Source organism: Pogoniulus pusillus, chromosome 6 (assembly GCF_015220805.1).
Source record: "Pogoniulus pusillus isolate bPogPus1 chromosome 6, bPogPus1.pri, whole genome shotgun sequence".
Taxonomy (NCBI): Eukaryota; Metazoa; Chordata; class Aves; order Piciformes; family Lybiidae; genus Pogoniulus; species Pogoniulus pusillus.
Genome location: NC_087269.1, coordinates 9902741 through 9925420, shown reverse-complemented (window position 1 = coordinate 9925420; position 22680 = coordinate 9902741). Strand labels below are relative to the sequence as shown.

Here is a 22680-nt window from a genome sequence, read left to right as displayed (position 1 = left end):
TTCCTCCTGCCTGATTTTAAATTACATTTCTGTGTATCATGTTCTCTTGTGTGCAGGTAATGCAGAAAACAATGTCTCTTGGACAGCAGCAGAATAATCTGAAGGGAAATCCAGAGCTTGATCTATGGAAGAAACAAAGGACTGCAGATGCAAATTGAGTAAAATATAGAACTGCACAGATCTGAATTTCATTTCAGTTATGCCCTTCCCTTCCCTTCCCTTCCCTTCCCTTCCCTTCCCTTCCCTTCCCTTCCCTTCCCTTCCCTTCCCTTCCCTTCCCTTCCCTTCCCTTCCCTTCCCTTCCCTTCCCTTCCCTTCCCTTCCCTTCCCTTCCCTTCCCTTCCCTTCCCTTCCCTTCCCTTCCCTTCCCTTCCCTTCCCTTCCCTTCCCTTCCCTTCCCTTCCCTTCCCTTCCCTTCCCTTCCCTTCCCTTCCCTTCCCTTCCCTTCCCTTCCCTTCCCTTCCCTTCCCTTCCCTTCCCTTCCCTTCCCTTCCCTTCCCTTCCCTTCCCTTCCCTTCCCTTCCCTTCCCTTCCCTTCCCTTCCCTTCCCTTCCCTTCCCTTCCCTTCCCTTCCCTCTCTCAAAAAGTTCAGAGTGTGAAAAGTTTATTGATTCTGAACAAAAGTTCAATTCATAGTGGTTAGATGTTGTACTGAGGGATTTGGTTTAGTCAAGGACTTGCCAGTGTGAAGCTAATGATTGGACTCAATGATCTCAAAGGTCTTTTCCAATCTAAGAAATGCTGTGATTCTGTGAAAAATGTTCATACAAGTTGCTAATGTGATTTTATTAATCTACTTAAAAAACATAAATGCATTGATTTTCTTGGTTATTTACCTTAGCCCTAAGGAAGTGTAAAAGCATTGCTTGAGAGCTTCCCTTTGAATAATTGGAATCTCTCCGTTTATCATGCCATGAGGATCAACTTGAGGATATTGTCTTCAACATAGTGTAGTTAGCAATGTTTTTTTTTACCACCAGGCAGCTGTTTGACAACACGGGGTATGTTCAGCAGAGGAAAGAGCAGGGAAGAACAAGAAAAGAACCCTGATGAAAGAAAAGGCCATGAAAAAGTCTAACAGGTCTGTTTTAATAAGGAATTTGACCTCACAGGTCCGCACACTGGAAGAAACAAATTTCCTTTCAGATTACACTGCCCCTGTAGCTACTGGCAGATACCCAGTGCCCTGAGACATAGGTTATCCACCTGTTATCAAGCTGGTATGGAGAAAAAATTTTCCTGGGGAACTTCATGGAAGGCAGCCAGTCAGATCTGGATTACATTTGTCCAGAGCAAGAATTTCCTTTGCTACTTACTGGCGTCTGCTTAACATAAGCGAGATGAGGGAGAAAGGCTATCTGCAATGAATCAGACTCACTCTGGACAGATAAAACAGAAAGGAAACAGCAGGGATTTGAGTATTGCAATTTGGAAAACAAAATAATAATAAAAAAAGGGATTAAAGTGATAATTTTTAGTTGACAGACTTTGTTTATAAAGCTGCAGTCGTCTGATGGGGAAACTGAATTTCCTGGATAGCATATATATGCTGCCCTGTAGTCACTTGATTAAATAATTGATGGGGAAATGAAAATAAAAGTGCATGTAGAATGATAAAGTGCATGGACTCTCTCTGGCAGCTCCAGTTTTTGTGTGTGAATTACTTCAGTGCCACCACCATGCTTCTGAGGGAAGCTTTGTCTTCATCCCTCACTGGTACGTGTGAATCAGATCTATTCCTTACCTGGTAAGTCAGCCTGGTTCAGGGGTGGGACAGAAAAAGCTGCTCTTCCTGAAGCACATGTGATGGGTGTAGCTAACCAAAAGAGATACAACCACTCTGGTCAAGAGATATGCTGTCTCTTCATCTTTCCAGCCTTCATCTCATGGCACTTATGTGAGAGTTGTGCTGGCTTTCCAGGCTGCCTGCTCATGAAGGAACTGAAGAAGACAGGGCAATTATTTTCTCTCGTGATACAGAAAATGCCTTCTCTGTGTCTTACAGCCTAGATTAAGCCAGGAGGCAGCAATATGACAAAGCTTTGTGGAGCTCTTCACTGTGTAGATGTAGAGAGTGTGGTAGCTTGAGGGGGTCCAAGGTTCCCTTAAGAAAACTACTGAGACCAAGACCCATCCCAGGGGATGGACCTGGTTGTCCCAGGATGCTGTAATATTGTTATACTATTCTGCTTTGTAAGCCAGTGCCTGGCTGTTATCAGTCCCTTTCCTTCCCTGCCTTTCCACTCGTCACTTTTCTCCGGGCAGAGCAGTGTCCTTACTTATCTCATGGTCTCTGTGTGTGAGATGGCTCCTGGCTGGCAGGGACTTTTGAGCTGCCTTGTGCAGCCTGCTGAGACCTTGTAGGCCTAAGATGGGGAGGGCAGTCCTGGCCTGCTCTCAGGCCTGCTAAGGATGTAAGGGGTAGAAGGTTTCTAGATGGTTTTAATCCTATAGACTATATATGTACCAGTAAACAGAACCTCTCTCTAAACTTCCAATCAGTCTGCAGAGAATCTTCATTCTCACTCTTCAAACGAAGTAAGAGTCGCTCCTGTCCTCCAGCCCTGGGTAGCTCGTGGCCTCAAACTGGGACAGGAGAGCTACTGATTATAGGTGTGGGCAGTGGAGAGACCATGGTATACCCCTGAAATTTGGGTCAGAAGCCACATCAGCATGAAGACCACAACCAAGGACAAAGCTTCCCTTTTGCTTTCCTTCCTGTTTCTACAGCCGAAGCTGCCCCATGCTAGGGCTAGAGTGCTCTGCATTTTGGAAGAGGCAGAGCTTTTTGGCATTGGAGATATATATCTACAAGCCATACCACCAGGAGGTGATGCCAGGGTTTAATACAGAATAAGCTTCAGCACAGCAGCAGGCTTCATTAGTTATTATGTTTCAGGCTCTTGTTTTGTAAGCAGACCTTCAAAGTCACCTTTGATTTATTCAACATAATTACCACAATAGTACTCATCAGCTTGTTAACACAAAAGGCTCAGGTATTTGGTGTTCAGGTCAATATGCCACCGACACATATTGCCTGCATTTGCACAGTGCTTGTTTTGCATAACCAACTGAATGGAGGATGTTTCATCATTCTGGAAGTGATGCAAATGCCATTGCCTTTTTTATGCAAAGGAAAATCAGACAAGGAAGAAGTTAAGTGATCTGTTATTGTTTCTGTTAGAGTAGTGATGAGAGGTGTCTGCTGGCAGATGTACACTTAGAAGCCAATGTTCTGCGTACTCCAGAGTACCTAGCAGCAGAGGAACAGAATCAAGCATGAGGCAGCAGGTTGTCCTCTACTTACATGGCACATGCATGCCTGCAGAGTGCTGTGCATGCTAGCATATGCTTAGATGTCCACACATCTCAGATTGAAGGGTTATGTAGCTTTGCAGTGTCTTGATTTCATCCATATGAGTTATGATCCTCTTCTAGAAAAATGCTGTGAAATTGAGTTCACTTACAGGAGTAGGAGACAAGAAGTCGTAGAAGTAGAGTCACCTGTCCATATCCCAGAGAAATATATCTATGAGATATGCTAAGGGAATACACAAATCTGTGCTCAGAGAGAAAGTTCTTCACTGAGAGAGTCATTGGACACTGGAATGGGCTGCCCGGGGAGGTGGTGGAGTCGCCGTCCCTGGGGCTGCTCAAGGCAAGGTTGGATGTGGCACTTGGTGCCATGGTCTAGCCTTGAGCTCTGTGGTGAAGGGTTGGACTTGATGATCTGTGAGGTCTCTTCCAACCCTGATAATACTGTGATACTGTGATATTGTTGCTGCTATAATTGTAATTATTATAGTTTTTACTGCTGTTGTTATGGTTATTACCTGATATTAATTTATTTCACCTAGGAATATTTTGGCTGAATTCCTCAGTGAGTATTTTTGAGCTGCCTCTGTTCCTGTGAAGGTGTTTCCATCAGATCAACATATGGGTAGAGGGTTGCTGTTTGGCAGGCTTCAAATGTGAAGAGATCAGAAGCTTGGAGGGTGATAAGCAAGCAAAAAGAAGCCAAGATAACACTTCACTGCCTTTTGAAGGGTCCTTACTGAACACCAGCTGGAGACAATGTGAGTGTTATTGTGTAGGGTGAAGACTTGACTAAAGAGCAAATTGTCACCGTTATACTTCAAAATATGGTGGTGTTTCTTCTCAGCTCCCACTAGTAGAACATGTGGTGAGATGATAGGTGACCATCTGAAGTGAGTTCAAGGTTTGTTTTTTCTCTTGAAAGATCTGAGACTGAGCATTTTGTAACTATTTCCTTCTGATATGAGTATGGTTTTGAGGTGCCATAGTCTGCCTTATTTCAAGGTTTGTCTGTTACGCTCTCATTTACTTTAAACTGGCCAGAAAGTAGATTGAAGTAGAGGATATGGAGGCCTGCCCACCATCCACGATCCTGGATGAGAGCCTGACTTATCATGATTCCAAGTTTGCGTTGGTTTCATTGCATTTTCAATACAGAGCAAAGGTACTTGTCTATTTTTAATGTGTGATTTTAAACCTATTTCTTTAAAAATAGATCTAATTTTGTTCCTGTGAGGGGAAGCTTCATGATGTGGACAAGTTTTAGCATGATTCATGTAACAACAGTCTGGTAGGAGTCCAGAGCTAATTTCTAGGGTTGTCCGAACACAGTGAGCAAAGGGTAGAAACTGGACAAAGGAACAGGTACAGTCATTGGTCCTGCTCTACTCCAGTCCCTTCTAAACATAAAGATATAAAAAAACCCCACATTCATTGTGATTTGTTACAGGCTAACTTCACTTCAGGCTTAGATGCACATCAGGTTGGAGTAGATTTTTCATCACCACTGCAACAGGAAACTTTCATTTGATTTCCAAGGGATACGAGTTTGGTCTTTTGCTATATTAAGTTGTTTGACTATCAGGGCCTCTGAAAATTGTTACTGAACTCTTCCATCTGCCTTCACTTAGTGTCATGCTTCTAATTTCTGTGCTTCTGATCAAACAGGTGGTTACTACTAGGCATCATCTAGGCAAGTTGCTGAGAAATTTAAGAGCAAAACATTTGATATAAATGAAGTTTTCTTCTTCAAAAAGGTCTTGTGTCAAAAGTGAAGACAAGTCTCTGCTTTTGCTCTTCTGCAGTACTGGATGTTAGACATTAATCATTGAACTGGAAATCCAATTACATGATTATTAATCAGATGCATTTTTTTCAGCTTGGGGGAAAAAGGCCAAGTGAAACATGGAAGTCCATTGGGAAACACTACCAGTTAAAGCAATTAAAAGAGGACGTGGAATTCTTAATTTTTACACTTGGCTGGAAAGTGTAAAAATCAGGCTAGATGGGCCTGACTCTCCTGGGAGTGGGTGTGCTTCGTAAGCCTATTTTCTTCTTAAGATCAAATACTTCTCTTTCCTTTATAAGGCATAATTAATTTTCTTTGCAGGAAACTTTAGTTATTATGATATGGGTAGCTGATCAAGTTTAAAATGTTTGATCAGGTTAAGTGATGCCTGCCAGCTAACTTTCCCACTCATGAAGAGAAACACATATTCTTTCCACTCTCATAACACTCTGCAGACAGACTTTCTGACAGCTGAAGTGTAGCCAGTAAATTTCTTTTCCATTAGTTGCAAATTGTACAATAATATACTAAAGTAATTACACCATAAATCTTCTTGCCACGAAGTTAGGCTCTGCGGTACACACTCATAAAATAGTGCAGCAGCAAATAAAATCACTGCCTCTGTATATATTAGTCTTGCAGTAACTTTTCTGAGGGTGGTCTAAAACACTGACAACAGTGAATTGGGAGGAACTGGGAGGAATTAAATATTTCTTGCAATTTATAAGAGAGGAGCTGTTCTTCAATAATTAGGGCTACCTTGTAGATGCATGCAGATCAGAGCAATGGCTATTGCAAATGATCTCCTTATATGTTCATTGTGAACTAGAATTTAACATTCTATACTATATAATGGAGCATCTCTCTTATGAGGATAGACTGAGGGAGCTGGGGATCCTTAGTTTGGAGGAGACTGAGAGGTGGCTTCATCAGTGTTTATAAATATGTAAAGGGTGAGTGCCAAAAGCATGGAGCCAGGCTCTGCTCAGTGATAGGACAAGGGGCAAAGGTGGATGCTGAGGCATAGGAAGTTCCATGTAAACATGTGGAGATTTTTTTCCCCTGTGAGGGTGACAGAACACTGGAACAGGCTGCCCAGAGGGGTTGTGGAGTCTTCCTCTCTGGAGATATTCAAGACCCACCTGGATGTGTGATCTGGTATAGGTGATCCTGCTCTGCAGAGGGTTTGAACTGGATGATCTTTTGAGGTCCCTTTCAGTCGCTGACATTCTGTGATTCGGTGATTCCCTGGACCATACAGGATGTGGTGAGCCTTAGTTGAAGATCTAGGTCTGAGACTGACTGTGTTGAGACACCTAAGGAGTCTACTCGATCTAGATAGAATACCTCTAGACTAAATCTAACCTTTGCATGAATTTGAAGGTCAGGGAAACACAAATGAGAATATATGCAGTAGAGGAAGTAGCTGCAAATACATCTATTTTTCTCAGATCCATGGAAAGGAGCAGACAGGTACTGTATCTAAAGCTCTTTCTCAGAACCTGAGTGTGAAGATTTATCATTTAGCATTCACCACTGCGCTGCAAACTGTGGCAATAAAATTATGTCTTCTGGGCAGTTTTGTTCCCAAAGCAAATGGCTGCCCTGTAGATAAAGCTGCCTGTGACCCTGCTGATACACTTTGAATTGTGCAATTAGTTCTTTTTGGTGAGAGGATGACAGCAACCATTCCATCCTACCCTATCTCATTGTACCCCACCCCATGCCACAATATTTTCTCTTTTGACCAAAGACTGTGGAATTGACACATTCTTCCTTCAGTCCATAACAGATATTTGTACTCATGTAGTCATAGACCTTTCACAGGACAAGGAGCATGTGTGTAACACTTCTAGATTGACTCCAAGGAATGGGAATATACATGTGCGCTTGACTGTACAGCACCTACTCTGCCTTCCACCATCTCCAGGAGGACTACCAGATCCCCAGAAAGCCACATATTGCTGAAGAACTCTGGATCCAGTTCTTCCATTGTCCAGATAGATGCCCTGAGCTCAGAATGGCAGGCTGGGCTTAGAGGAGCCCATGTCAAGTTTAATTTGCTACCGTGTGTATGGCTTAGCAGTCAGGGTGTGTGACCTTTGTTTTTTCCCCTGAGCAAGGTTAATGCTGCTGTTTACTTCTCTCACATAAGGGGCAGCATTTATAGAGGTTGGGTTATTTCCAGGACCATTCATTTCTTGAGCTTTGGTGGCACAGATGGTGGATTCATGGTAGCGATCGGATTGCTGGAGAAAACAATGCAGAGGCATGTCAGGAAATATGCTTAAAGAGCCAACATTGTGGCCCATGATCCTGCATGACACTGTGATACTGTGATACAGCCAGGGACCTCTGCCAGGAATCAGCTATGGCAGCAACAGCACAACTAACCCCTAGCGTGGGAGCGTTTCAGGTGAATGGGCTTTGCAGTCCTGTGAATAATTACCCTCACACAGGCAGCATCTTGGATTGGGTCCCCAGTGAGAGCAGTATGAAGTGGCTATTTGACTTTAAGTCATCTGGGAACGAAGCATGTACAGGAGCAGTGGGAAAGTATTTTCTCTGAACATCAAGATCCAGGAAGTACATTTGATTATATTCACTATATTTGGTGTGATTTGCTGCACTCAGGTATTCAGCTGCAATTAGGTGGTTAGAGACTGATCATTAATCTTCACCTCAGTGCTGCCTATCAAGCTGTTACTTCATGTATCTTATGGCATTATTTTGAACATTTTGATTAGGAAATATCCCTGTCTTGGAGCTGTTGTTGGTGGCAGGATTTCTGTGTGCCTCTCCTGTCAGTATCTCAATTTCTTCTATTCAAGGCTCTTTAGAACACTTGTCTATCAAATGACAATTATTATGTCTTGTCTAATTCAGAGATCTCTCAAAACCCTGCTGAGTTGGTGTCCAGGCATTAGACTTCCAAGAAATTGTCTGTTGCTTGATACCTGAGAATATTTCTTAATGAACCTTCTGATTTTTTTTCTCCCCTTAGAGTTAGATGTTCAGATTCATCTAAGTTATCTTATTCTGCTTTCCTTCTTCCTAAAAAGATTCACATTCTCATTGCTCTCATTATATTTCTCATGAATTTGAATCTGCCTTCACTGCCCTTCCTGCTTTTCAGTTCACTCTTTCATAAAAAATAATAAGTGAAAAGCAGGGGATATATAATTGTTGTTGTGATGGGGAAAGAAATTATTAGAGAAGCCATTGTGGGAAGTCCTTGCTCTTGAGGGAGTTCTCTTCCAGGTCAGGACACTTAAAGCCAGATCTTAATTCTCTGATTTTAAGTAATGAGGGAGGCCAATCAGTGGATGTACTTCTCCCTGTCTACATCCTACATGGTTCATTGGTGGTATGTCCTATCAGATAAAGCTGATCTTTATCCATGTGGTTCTCAACCACCCTTGAGAGGTTTGTGGGGAAAGATTTATATATATCTAATCACCCTGTTGCACTCTGTGACACAGATAACATGCCCCTTGAAATCCCCTGGATGGTTTCAGGTAGCTATGAACTTGCAGGTTGTTTTCAAGTACTAATAAGAATGGATTCATCCAAGATGAACCTGATCCTTATGCTCTACCATGACAAAGATTACCATGAGAGAGAATGGGGAAGTGAGAGACAGAATCCAAGCAATTTGTTTATTTCTGTCCATGCAGAAATCACAAACAATTCTCAATCTTAAGTGTTTTGTTTTCCTCATTCAAATCCCATTCTTCTCCCTCTCTAGAGTATTTTGCCTGCTAATGGAGCTGTCCAGTGAGTGGAGATGCTAATGCTGCTTTCGACCGTGGATCTACCTCTCAGTTATACCCTCCTGTGGATGATGAAACATTAAATAAAGCTTTGAAGTTTTCTTGCCCTGTAAGTATCTCTAGCATATTTCTTAAGTTTCTTTGAAATGTAAACTTCTTTGTGCTTTGTTGTATTTGTGTCACAGATATAGGAGAGATAGGTAACTGAGCTGAGTTTTGAATATTTTTCCTCTTATTTTTTTAAATGAGATATTGTATCATATTGATTCTAATTGCTAACTGCATCTTAAAGTTGCAACATGTTGATTTTAATAGCTGAAATCACCTAAACAAACCCCTGCCCCAGTGTGTAGCTAACAAACACAACTCTGTGGACATCTATAGTATAGGGAGTAAGAGGAGATTAACAACAACAAAAAAAAGAAACATCTTTTCCTGTGATAAATATTTGCTGTTACTTTAGCAATAGCCATATTTGTCAAAAATGCCACACTATTGAAAGGAAACAGTAGGAAGAGAAGGACACAAAACTGGCTATTGATATTTGTGCAGCCATGTCTGCCATGAAAATAAAACCAAGGGGAGTTGTGGAGTCTCCCTCCCTGGAGATATGCAAGACCCACCAGGATGTGTTCCTGTGTGATCTGGTGTAGGTGATCCTGCTCTTGCAGGGAGGTTGGACTGGATGAGCTTTCAAAGTCCCTTCCAGCCCTTAACATTCTGTAATTCTGTGGAAAGAGTTGGAGAAAGGATCAGAGAGTCCTCGCTGTCTGAAGTCTCTGCTGTGCTTTGCTTTCCACTGCTGCATTCAGAGAAACAAATCTGAATAGTTCACTGCATAACTTGCTTTGATTTATCTACATTTGGCATCAGGATGCAGCTGTACTGAGTCTTCCTGGGTAAGATAAGGTCGTATTCATCATTCTGTGCTTAAATAATCCTTATGTTTTCAGTCTCTTGTAGTACACATCCTATTAGACCATTAAACTATCATCTCTGTTGGGTTTCTGTGAAATTTTTCTTCTTCTTTCCTGCAGCTGATGAACTGAATGATGATGATGATGTACTTCTTACCAAAAGCATCTATCATTTAAACTCCCACACTTCCCTACACATTCAGCGCTGTTTAAAGGCAACTTAACGCCTTTAATTCTTCAGTTCATGAAGGCTGATAATGGCATTTAAATGGAGTCCAAAGGGTACCCCCAGGTATTTATTATTTGAATTAAAATCCAGACTGCTTTGTCAGAAACTCAGTTTCCTCTAGAGTTCAGGCTTTATGGTAATCTAGGTCAATTCTGTGCAATTATGAAGGACCAGATAGAACTTCTTCTATTAGCTCCTAGGGAAAAGTGCTTGTTGGGCAAGGAGGTTGAGAAGTTTTGCTTTATCAAATTGTGTTTTCTCTCACTTGATCTCTTTCTGGGAACTGTGAACATATGAAGTATGAGACTCAATTTGGTTTCTAGTGCCATAGTGGGATTTGCCTAACTGAATGAGTACTAAAGAAGTTTAGATAGTCCAGTTCTTAAAAATAAATCACTAAGGTGTCAGTTGAACAAGTGCTGGTGGAGACATTTTGTTTTCAATATGTGGCTGATTACCAAAGACAGACTGCCTTGGAAAGCTGGAAAGGATTATTGGCAGAGATTTTTCCAGTGCTGATTCACAGTCCCAAACCCAAACATTTGCCACACTCAACAGAAGCTTTCAGAAGGTTATTCCATTTTTGTTGTGTGCTGTCATACGTCATGGCGGTGCCATGGTGGTGTCAGACAGGAACCTTTCAGCAGAAAGTGAAAGTTTGACAAGGGTTGAGAGGGATGCAGATGGTTCATGCTAATCTGGGCTGAGGCAATCCCAAGCACAAATACAGGCTGGGCAGTGAGTGGCTGGAGAGCAGCTCTGAGGAGAGGGACTTGGGAGTGCTGGTGGATGAGAAGCAAAACATGAGCCAGCAGTGTGCACTTGCAGCCCAGAGGGCCAACCAGATCCTGGGCTGCATCAGGAGAAGTGTGGCCAGCAGGTCGAGAGAGGTGATTCTCCCCCTCTGCTCTGTTCTAGTGAGACCCCACCTGGGGTACTGCATGGAGCCTGTCCAGAGAAGGGCCACGAGGATGCTCAGAGGGCTGGAGCACCTTTCCTATGAGGACAGACTGAAAGAGTTGGGGCTGTTCAGTCTGGAGAAGAGGAGGCTCCAAGATGACCTTATTGAGGATCTGAAGGGGGCCTACAAAAAAGCTGGGGAGGGACTTTTTAGGCTGTCAGGGAGTGACAGGACTAGGGGGAATGGAGCAAAGCTGGAGGTGGGCAGATTCAGATTGGACATGAGAGTGGTGAGACCCTGAAATGGGTTGCCCAGTGAGGTGGTTGAGGCGCTGTCCCTGGAGGTGTTTAAGGCCAGGCTGGATGAGGCTGTGGGCAGCCTGCTCTAGGGTAGGGTGTCTGTGCCCATGGCAGGAGGGTTGGAACTATGATCCTTGTGACCCCTTCCAACCCTGACTGATTCTGTGATTCTGTAACAGACTTTAACCAGCCTGTATTATACCTTGATCACAGGACATGCTTACCCATTCCCACATCAGTCAGGACATCAGGACAGTTCACAGATGGGATGGCTGTGGCAAGCGCTGATCATCACTTAGGAAGCACAGAGAAAGATGCTGGTTTTCTAGAAGAGACTTTCCTAGCATTTTTGATTGGCCCTTGGCAATAACAATCTAAGCCACTAAAAGGAATCCCAGAATCCCAGGAAGACACAGACCAGTCACATTAAAAAAAAACAAAACCCAAAAAACAAACAACACAAAATCCCCAATTACAACAAAACAGAAAATCAAGAGGGTTGAAGCCTATGGCTGAGAGACAATCAGTGCAGAAGACACAGCAGAACACTGTCTCAGGTAGGACTGGGAATTCATGCCAATGTAAATATTGGTGTGCATGATTAGACTAAAAATCTTGCAGCAGCTTGGTTCAGTATAGTTTGTACCATCTTGTTCTGTGTATCTGCACATATGTATGTCTTACACTTCTGATGTTTTAGCTAATTTCAGCTAAATCAGATGGAGGGGTCCAGGACAGCAGCACTTGGGATAATTCAATTCCCAGGAGGATTTTGGAACATAGCAACTACAGATTGTGCCAAAGAGAAAACTAAGCACTCTGAGAAATTGTATTTGTTCCTCAGTTGTACATCACTTACAGGATATTCTCAAAAGAAATGAGGAGACCACAGGAAATGCTTTTAAGCTGATATGCCGGAGGCTTTGAGCCATTTTAGCTTTCTGGTATGGGTAAAAGTCACTTTAGAGTGCTTCAATGGTGTAGCAATTCTACTCATGAGATGACTTGAATCCCAGCATGTCTACATTGTCTGCTTTCTGCCTGGTAAAATATCACAAACATGGAGTAAATCAGGAGAATTGTCTCTCCTGGAGACGTATCTGTAACATCAGAAATTGTGCAGATAGAGAAAAACCCACTCTGCAACAGTAAAATGAAATGGAGCACAGCCTAAGCAGGGTGAGTCATATCCTCAGTCCTTAAATTGCAGTCAGGGAGATGTGTTGGTCAATGAGCAGGTCCAGCCTTTCTGCAGTTGCTATTATTTGTATAGCCTGTGCTTGTAGGAGCTCAGTCATGGTTGGTGATCCAAACATTTTACACTGTACTGATCTGAAACACCAGATTCTACCTCATGAAGGCAAGTATATTCAGCTGTGTTTTTGCTTTCTTTCTACATGTCACTATTTCTTCATCTTTACTGTGTCCAGGGAGAAAAGGATACTACTCTGAGTGAGAGAGAATAATTCAGAGAGATTCTAACCTCAGTAAAAGCTTTCAGAATTGATTCTTTGTTGGTGAATTGTATCAGATGCCTCAGTACTTGGAGAAACACTCTGAGAGATGGAAAAAAATACCTGAGAGCTCCTTCTCCACCAAAGGTGAATTTCAGAGGAGTCATGGGATTAGAAGCAAACCAGAGGCTGAAGCTGGGGGAGCCTTATCTTGCCTCCCTGTAGCTATGGAGAAGGAATAGGAGAAATCCTGGTGTTGAGCTTTCCACTGACCTGCCCAGAGGCTGTGAAACTCTGAGCTTTAGGAATTGCAAAGCAAGCTAGGTGCTGAAATTGGAGCAAACCTGCAATAATGGCTGCGTGCTGGCAGCTTCCCATAGTGAATGATGTCTTTATTTTGCTACAGAACATGCTTTAGAAAGCTGTGGAGTGTGACTGAAGGCTAGCTTGAACTTCTAACAGAGCTGTAAGCTCAGGCTATCCAACAGACACAAGGGGAGCAAAATTTGCTTCTTCCTCCTATTTCATGGCACAAGAAATTCTAATTGAGACAAATGGTGGCATGCTGGGAGTGGCCTATTGTCGTTTGTTTTCTCTTCCTAGATGTTCCTCATAATTAGCTGAGTTGTGGTCTGCCAAGACCTGGAATGCAGCTGCTGAAAATGTTGAGGCATCTCTTATTCTTGTCAGTATTAGAAACCACAAGTGATGACAAATCCAGCTGTCAGCCAGTCTGTTATCATTATGCAGCAGTATGGATAGCATCTCTCCATTTCCATAGGCCAATGGTGCCAATGATTGAGCTGTTCGCTGGTAGTCGGTGATAGACTTATGATCCTTAGAACCACGTAAAGATTATCTTGGTTTCCTTTCAGCTACATAGTTTGTTTCTTGCCACTCCCTGCAAGAACACATACCTGGACCCCTACATTTGTGTATTCTATCAGGCTTACTTTTTAATAGAAATTTGAGAGTTTTGGGGTCTCTGATAGTTTGGGTGTTTCCCCCACCCCCTCCTTAGAAATCACCCAGACTAGACTCAGTCAGGCTCTGGGAATATAAATGAAGCTATTTATTTACAGCTAGCACAATATACAAGCAGATATTTACAGTATATACAGAAATATACAAGTTAAAAGTAATACAGAAGCACAACTCCCCTTCCAGAAACCTGAGTCCCCAGGAGGGGCTCTCAACCACCCCTGCACCTTCTCCCTGCCCCTCTCGACCTTAACCCAGTCCTAAAGAAGAATAGAGGTTCAGCCAAGAGGTTATGAAGCAAAGGTGGGTTAGTCCAAAAGGAAGGTGAGGTTAGGGAGATGCAGCTCAGTCAGAACCCAGCCAGAGTGTGTGACAAAAATGGTGAGAGTGTTATCTAATGTTTTAATTTCTTCTTCAGCAAGACTCTGAGGGGAGTAGACATCACCCTTGTTTTCCTCTCACAGCCTATGATCTAGTTCTTCTCACCAAAACATTCTACCCTGCTTCAAACTAGCACAGTGTCTCTGGGCAGAGTCTGTGCTGGCCAGTAGAGTGTGACCAGAGTGCATGGGGACCTAAGGGAATCTGGGCTTCAGCCTGCAGGATTTGGTCCTCCAGGTGCTTCCATTGTCTTTGTAATAGAATTACAGAATTTGGTTGGAGGAGACCTTTAAGATCAGTGGGTTCAGCCATTAACTCAGCACTGCTTGGCCACCGTACATCCCTCATGCATCCACAGCTCGAGAGAGTCCAGCGAAGGCCTAGGAGGATGATTAGGGGACTGGAGCACATGCCCTGTAAGGAGAGGCTGAGGGACCTGGAGATTTTTAGCCTGGAGAAGACTGAGAAGAGATTTAATAAATGTTTATAAATACCTGAGGGCAGGGTGTCAGGAGGGGGAAGACAGGCTCTGCTCACTTGTTCTCTGGGATAGGACAAGGAGTGATGGATATAAGCTGCAGCACAGGAGGTTCCACCTCAACACAAGGGGAAACTTCTTTACTGTAAGGGTGACAGAGCACTGGATCGGGCTCCCCAGAGAGGTTGTGGAGTCTCCTTCTCTGGAGACTTTCAGTGCCTATCTAGATGCATTCCTCTGTGATCTGTGCTAGATTGTATGGTCCCGCTCTGGGTCCCTTCCTATGATCCTGTGAAGTGATGCACTGCTGAGCTAACTCCTCTGCTCCAGAGGCAGCTGGCAGAGTGTTCCTGGTCTGGTGAAAGATGTTTCTGCCAGTGGCAGGGGAGCTGGATCTAGATGACCTTCAAGGTTGCTTCCAACCCAAACCATTCTGTGAATCTATGATTTGTTTTTTTTGTGGTGGGGAACAACAGGGGTTCAAATAGCTAAGATGAGACATGAAAATCTCAAAAATGTAAAATGTGAGTCCTTCTCCTCTACTGTGATGCTGTATCCTGCTCCATATCTAAAAAATACAGGGCTATGTCTCTTACTATAAGGAAGATCCATGTCTCCATAACACAGTGATAGTGGAACCCTTTGCAGTCTTTAATATATCCTTGGGAAGCCAAGGATTGATGTTACCTACTGTTTTTAGAGATAAGGACAGAGAAACATTAAGGCATCTAGGTAGCCTGGGAATCAGTGGCCCTCAAGGGCACACATATTTCTTTGCTGGAGCTTTCTGGGAAATTGCAGCAGGGCTGCTGGTCAGCAGCAATAAGACAAGGAGCAACAGCTATGAGCTGGAATATAGAAGGTTTCACCTCAACATGAGGAGAAACTTCTTTACAGTGAGGGTGACAGAGCACTGGAACAGTCCAACCCTGATGATACTGTGATACTGTGATAATGTGAGTTGTGGTGTCTCATTCTCTGGAGACTTTTGAAACCCATCTGGATGCATTCCTGTGCAAACTACCCTAAGTGATCCTGCCTTGGCGGGGGGTGTGTGTGTGTGTGTGTGTGTGTTTGGACTCCATGATCTCTGGAGGTCCCTTCCAACCTCTAAGGCTCTGTGATTCTGGTCCTTCACATCTAGTACATGAGAAAGTTCCAGAGAATGGTAAACTTTGGGAGGCATTCTCCCATCATTGTGATGTTGTCCTAAGCTGATGTCATGCTCTGAAAGCCACTGTCAACCACTGCTATGAGGTATGCCTTGGAAATAGAAATGTGAACAATAGTCCTGCAGCATAGGTGGCTGCAACAATGCTCAGGGTAATCTCAGCTCAGCAAGGACACGCCATTCTGTCTCAACCCACTTCTGTGGAAGAGAAGGTTCTTGTATGGATTCTCTGAATGAAAGAGAGGGGACTGAGTAGCTGGTTGAAATTTATTTTGCTAACATGTGCAAGAGGAAACGTTAGAAATAGAAAAAAAAGGAGGATAAGCAAAAAAGAGCAAAAGCAAGGAGATAGTCATCACCATGGATGCAGTGACATTTGTAGATCCTGAAGGCCTCGATGGGTGGGGAACCTTCAAACTTTGCTGTCACTTTTGAGATTTTATGCCTTTTCCAACCTCATGTGTGGTCATGAGGTTCCTTGTTCAGTTCACCTTGTGTCAGTATAATCCCATGGTTAATTGCCTGCTTTTTAGCACTAAACCTTACATGTCAGTCATCTCTGGGAGGCTCTTTCTGTCTGAATTGGCATTGGAATGGGCTGCCTGGGGAGGTGGTGGAGTCACCATTCCTGGAGATGTTTAAAAAGACTGAATGTGGCACTTGGTGCTATGGTTTAGTTCATTAGATTATGTTGGTGATAGGTTGGACTTGATGATCTTGAAGGTCTTTTCCAGCCTGATTGATTATGTGATTCTGTGTTTTCTGCAGCTTGCTGCTGCTCCTCTTGGTGGAAAACTGAGCTAGTTATGATGAGAGCCTAGAAAAAAAATGTATCTGTACTGGTTATCTTCATCCAGTATTAAGAACCTAGGAGACTCCACGAAATGTCATCTGGTATTGTCTGGCAGAGTATTACAACTAAAAATAATTAAAGTGTGTTTTGCATGCAAAATGCAATAGCAGATCCGTAGTAACATCATGACTCATTTGGGGTGAACCTTTGGGTCTTCATACAGCACTGTTTATAAAAAGACAGTGATAGCTGTTATCACCTCATAGTATGAACACAATTGTCTTTTTAGCAGGAAAGAGCAACCCCAGGTATCAGTATAGGTTGGGGACTGACCTTATGAAGAGCAGTGAAGAGAAAAAGGACCTGGGAGTCCTAGTGGATGGAAGGTTGACCATGAGCCAGCAATATGGTCCTGTGGCCAAGAAGGCAAATGCTGTCCTGGGATGTATTAGAAGGGCTGCAGTTAGTAGGTTGAGAGAGGTTCTCTCTCTCTCCTCTGCCCTGGTGAAGGCCACATCTGGAGTATTGTGCCCAGTTCTGGATCCTTCAGTTCAAGAAGGACATAGAACTGCTTGAGAGAGTCCAGTGCAGAGCCACAAAGATGATTAAGGGAGTGGAACATCTTCCTTATGAGGAAAGGCTGAGGGGCTCTTTATCTTGGAGAAAAGGAGCTTGAGGGGAGACCTTATTAGTGTTTATAAACATGTAATGGGTGAGTGCCAAGAAGATGGAGCCAGGCTCTGCTTGGTGATGCCCAAGGACAGGACAAGGGGCAATGGGTGGAAGTTGAGGCATAGAAAGTTTCATGAAGGATGAGGAAAAATTTCTTCACTGTGAGTGTGACAGAGCGCTGGAACAGGCTGCCCAGGGAGGTTGTGGAGTCTCCCTCTCTGGGAATTATCAAGACCCACCTGGACACGTTCCTGTGTGATCTGGTATAGGAGATCCTGCTCTGGCAGGGGAGTTGGACTGGATGCTCTTTCAAGGTCCCTTCCAGCCCCTAACATTCTGTGATTCTGTAATACTGCCTTCTGTGCACTGGAGTCGATCACTTTTGGAGATGTTTAAGTTCTTGGGGCTTTGAAAAAACTTCTGGCAACTTTCTTTTGTGTTGTGGCTAAGCAGATGCATTTACTGCCAGAGTAGTAAAATTAAAGATGGCCATAGCAAGTAATGACAACTGTTGATCTTATTTGAGGTCTACAAAGCATCTAAAACTGAAACTGGCTTTAAGCAGACACAAGTCAATATGATCAAGCTCCTTATGGATCTCTAATCAACCTAGCATCTCTTCCTAGATGAAACAGCAAGAGCCTGGGTTTTACTTGGGTATGTAGCATAATATACCAGATTTTTAAACATGTAACCCATTTCACAAAATGGTCAAGCATGCTGTGGGAAGCAGTTAAAAGTATGATCTAATCCAAGGGTTTAAAACCTAGGCTTGAAGGTGAGCACATTACAAAATTGTTGGGAACTGGGAGTTTTCCCTTGGTTTAGTTGCTGGGTGCTGAAGACCCTTGAGTATCTTACAACGACCAAGAGCGAATAAGACAATTTTCTTGAATCGGTGCCTGAAACTACTAAGTCTGTGAGCACTCCCAGGAAACCCATCCAAGGTTTTATTTGAGAATCTGCACATCATGAGACCCTCTGGGAACCTTCCTTCAGTCCTTCATAGATTGTAAGGCTCCAGCCAGCTGGATCTAAGTCATTAAAGCTCCTTCTTCTATCCATTAGTGCACTCATTAATATTTCTCCGTAACTCGGGACACAACATTTCTCATGCCAAGCTTAGAAAAGTTTTCTCTTTCATCTAATTTTGACCTAGTGACAGCTGTGAGGACCAAAAGCTCCACACTGAGTGGAAGAAAAACTTTATAAAATCTATGTTTGCAGAATCTGTCATTCTAAGCAAAGCAGTAGAGGAATTCTACTTTAGAGAGGAAAATCTTTCATGAAATTGTTTGCTGTAGGAGTGTTTAACTTTTGTCATCGTGCTTAGTGTTCCTGTCTAAACCTTATTGAACTACTAACAGTGAAAGAATGAGCTTTTCACAGCAGGTCTCAAAAAGAAAAACAGAGAAATAAAGACTTCTGGGACCTTAGGAACTGGATAAACATGGTGCTCAATTGTTCATATACTCTAGGGATATGTATCTTTAGAAGATATCCACCTTAAGAGCACTTGTTAGCCTTACCTCTCTATCTGGGGAAATTATGGAACAGGTCCTCCTGGGAGCTGTGCTGAGGCAGGCTCACAGGATGTTAGGGGTTGGAAGGGACCCAAGGAGGTCATCAAGTCCAATCCCCTTGCCAGAGCAGGACAATACTATCTAACACAGATCAGAGGAACACATCCAGACAGGCCTTGAAAGTCTCCATGGAAGGTGACTCCACAACCTCTCTGGGAAGCCTGTTCCAGTGTTCTGTGACCCTTACAGTGAAGAATTTGCCTCTTGTGTTGAGGTGGAACCTCTTTTGCTGCAACTGCAAATCCTTTACTCAAAAGAGTCAATGAGGGCAATTGAATTAATTGTTTGTAAACCCTAAGCTTTATTTATTGCTTAGAAAGAATGAAAAAGTAACAGAATAACCTTTAAAGCGTGTGTTAGGGGTTCTGCATTTAGTAAAGACTTTTCCTGAACCTAAAGAGATCACAAGGTGATTTAATAAAACTTTTCCTATCTACACTTTGTGCTGGTCTTAGGTGAAAAAAGCTGAGGGGGGATTGCTTGTTTAATTCATACCTTACGTATTAGTTTAGCCTTATTCCTTCAGCCTTAGGGCTCTTGCACAGCTGAATTCTAGTTTGAGTGGCAATATCCACCACTTGATCTGCTACCATTTTGGAACTTCCTGATGGGTCATTACTAATCTTTTGGGTGCAAGATGAAGGAGAACCAATAGAAAAAAACTCTGAATCAATCACTATGCTGCAAAAGAAATTCTTGTTGAGTTCAGAGGGAGGTAAGAATCATAGAATCATAGAATCAACCAGGCTGGAAGAGACCTCCAAGATCATCCAGTCCAACCTAGCACCCAGCCCTAACCAGTCAACTAGACCATGGCACTAAGTGCCTCATCCAGTCTTCTCTTGAACACTCCCAGGGATGGCGACTCCACACCTCCCTGGGCAGCCATTCCAATGGCAAATCACTCTCTCTGTGAAGAACTTTCTCCTAACATTCAGCCTGTGCTTCCCCCGGCACATGGATGACAGAGATGATTTGAGACAGACAGCATGGTTTAACCAAGGGCAAGTCCTGCCTGACTAGACTTCAGTGAGAGAGTATACAAGGGAAGACCTATGAACACCATCTCTCTGGATTTCTGTAAGGCTTTTGATTTGGTCCTCCAATACAACAATTGTAGAGATGTGGATTTAATGGATAGATTGTTTACTGGATAAGGAATTGGCTGGATACTTGCATGCAGAGGGTGGTGGTTATACAGATGGGGATCAGTGAAAAGCAACGTGCCTTGGGGCTCCATACTGGCACCAGTGCTGTTTACTATCCTTATCAGTGACATAGAAATGGGATTGAGTGCACCCTGAGTAAGTTTGCAGATGAAACCAAACTGACTAGTGTGGTTGATATGTCAGAGGGATGTGATGCTGGAAGGACCTGGACAAAATAAGCAGGCTCCTGTGAATCTCATGAGGTTCAACAAGGACAAATGCAAGGTCCTACAACTGAGCTGGGTCAATCCACACTATCACTACAAGCTAGGACATGATGGGATTGAGGTACTGTGAGCAGCCATGTGGAGAAGTGCTTTGCCATACTGGTGGATGAAAAGCTGGACATGAGCCAGCAAAGCCTACTTGCAACCCAGAAGGCCAGCCATAGCCTGGGCTTCCTCAATGAAGTGTGGCCAGCAGGTTGAGGGATGTGTTTCTGTCCCTTGACTCTGCTTACCTGGAGTACTGCATCCAGCTTTGGAGTCTTCAGTGCAGAAAGGACTCGAATCTGCTGGAGTGGGTCCAGAGGAGGGCCACAAAAATAACCAGAAGTCTGAATCACCTCTCCCAAAAATCAAGACTGGGATGATTGTGGTTGTTCAGCCTGGAGAAGAGAAGGCTCCAGGAAGACCTTAGAGAGCCTTTTAATGCTTAAAGGGAAACTGTAAGAAAGATAGGGTTTTTAGCAGGGTCTGTTGCAACAGGATAAGAGGTAGTGGTTTTAAACTAAAGGAGGGTAGATTTAGAGTAGGTATAATGAAGAAGTGTTTTTTTTACATTGAGGCTGGTGAAGCACTGGTGCAGCTTGTCCAGAGAGGTGATAGAAACTCTGTTCCTGGAATTCAAGGTCAAGTTGAACAGGCTTCTGAGCAACCTGATCTAGATGAAGGTATCCCTGTTTAGTACAGGAAGTTAAGACTACATGATCTTTAAATGACCCTTCCAACCCAAAACATTCTATGAGTCTATATTGATATACTTTTATATGAATATGGATTGCATAATGCACATTTATAGATATAAATATATAAGCTATTATATCTATATATATGATCATGTATTTTAACAGCAACATCTGCATGCTCAGCAGGAATTTGAAGATTTGCATTTACAGAGGTACTTTGCAAACTTGAGTTAAAAAACCCTACCCAAACTATTTGATTCACTAAGAAAAAACACATCAGTGCTGAACACGGTGGGGGAGGTAAATTACTCTCTGAAAATGGTGATGTGGTTACTCTTCTTAAAGCAAACAGTAGGCAGTGGCCCCTCATCACTTGGCTGTAAGTTAGCTCTGAGGTCAGAGGTTAAATGTTTGCTTCATGCACTTGGCCATACATGAGAAATCTCATTAAGCAGATTCTTTTTTTTTCCTTTCTGCTAATTAAAGTTCCTTCATTCCTAAGAGGAATTTATGGGAGAAGAATGCAGGGGGCAAAGGGAAGAGACTCAGAGCCCTGCAGGGTGTACACTGTGCTGCCAAAGTCAATATTTATTTTCTGTATACAAAATTAAGAGCCCTCAGGCTCCAAAACCCAAGTACAAGAACTCACTTTCTGCAGGTTTTTGTTCTAGCTTTTCATTTGGACCACAGTGTTTGATTCTTGCAGGCACAGCAGCACTACTGGAATGTGACTATCTTCAGTGTTTTCTACCAACTTGGGTATTTATAGCATGTTTCCACTCATTAGAGGTTAATTATTTCTCCTCTCCCTGATTTGCTTGTTGTATTGAAAGCTCAGTGTGCTATTTCTTGGCAAAGTCTAGGTAGTGAAGGACATCCAGCATGGGTTTAGGAAGGGCAGGTCCTGCCTCACCAACCTGATCTCCTTTTATGATCAGGTTACCTGCCTGGTGAGTGTGGGGAAGGCTGTGGATGTAGTCTACTTGGACTTCAGCAAAGCCTTTGACTCTGTCTGCCACAAGAAGCTCCTAGCCAAGCTGGCAGCTCATGGTTTGGGCAGATTCACTCTGTGCTGGATCAAGAACTGGCTGGATGGCAGAGCCCAGAGAGTGGTGGTGAATGGTGCCACATCCAGTTGGCAGCTGTCACTAGTGGTGTTCCCCAAGGATCAGTGCTGGGCCCAGTCCTGTTCAGTATATTTATTGATGATCTGGATGAGGGGATTGAGTCCAGCATCAGTAAGTTTGCAGATGACACCAAGCTAGGAGCAGGTGTTGATCTGTTGGAAGGTAGGAGAGCCCTGCAGAGGGACCTGGACAGGCTGGATGGGTGGGCAAAGGCCAACGGGATGAGATTTAACAAGGCCAAGTGCAGGGTTCTGCACTTTGGCCACAACAACCCCAAGCAGCACTACAGGCCGGGGACTGAGTGGCTGGAGAGCAGTCAGGAGGAAAGGGACCTGGGGGTACTGGTAGATAGTAGGCTGAAGATGAGCCAGCAGTGTGCCCAGGTGGCCAAGAGAGCCAATGGCATCCTGGCCTGCATCAGGAACAGTGTGGCCAGTAGGACAAGGGAGGTTATTCTTCCCCTGTACTCAGCACTGGTCAGGCCACACCTTGAGTGCTGTGTCCAGTTCTGGGCCCCTCAATTCAAGAGAGATGTTGAGGTGCTGGAAGGTGTCCAGAGAAGGGCAACAAAGCTGGTGAGGGGCCTGGAGCACAAATCCTATGAGGAGAGGCTGAGGGAGCTGGGCCTGTTTAGCCTGCAGAAGAGGAGGCTCAGGGGTGATCTTATTACTGTCTACAACTACCTGAAAAGAGGCTGTAGCC

At 43.6% G+C, this 22680-nt stretch overlaps 1 long non-coding RNA gene across 1 annotated transcript in view; it reads left to right on the top strand.

The window, feature by feature from the left end:
* Positions 1 to 588: 588 nt before the first annotated feature.
* The window catches only part of LOC135175932 (uncharacterized), a 73950-nt gene continuing 51858 nt past the window's right edge, over positions 589 to 22680 (top strand). Inside the window, exons 1-4 of the long non-coding RNA XR_010302505.1 lie at positions 589 to 1081; positions 1641 to 1716; positions 8853 to 8986; positions 9915 to 10086. This is a non-coding gene — a long non-coding RNA (uncharacterized LOC135175932). The remainder of the gene's footprint in view (positions 1082 to 1640; positions 1717 to 8852; positions 8987 to 9914; positions 10087 to 22680) is intronic.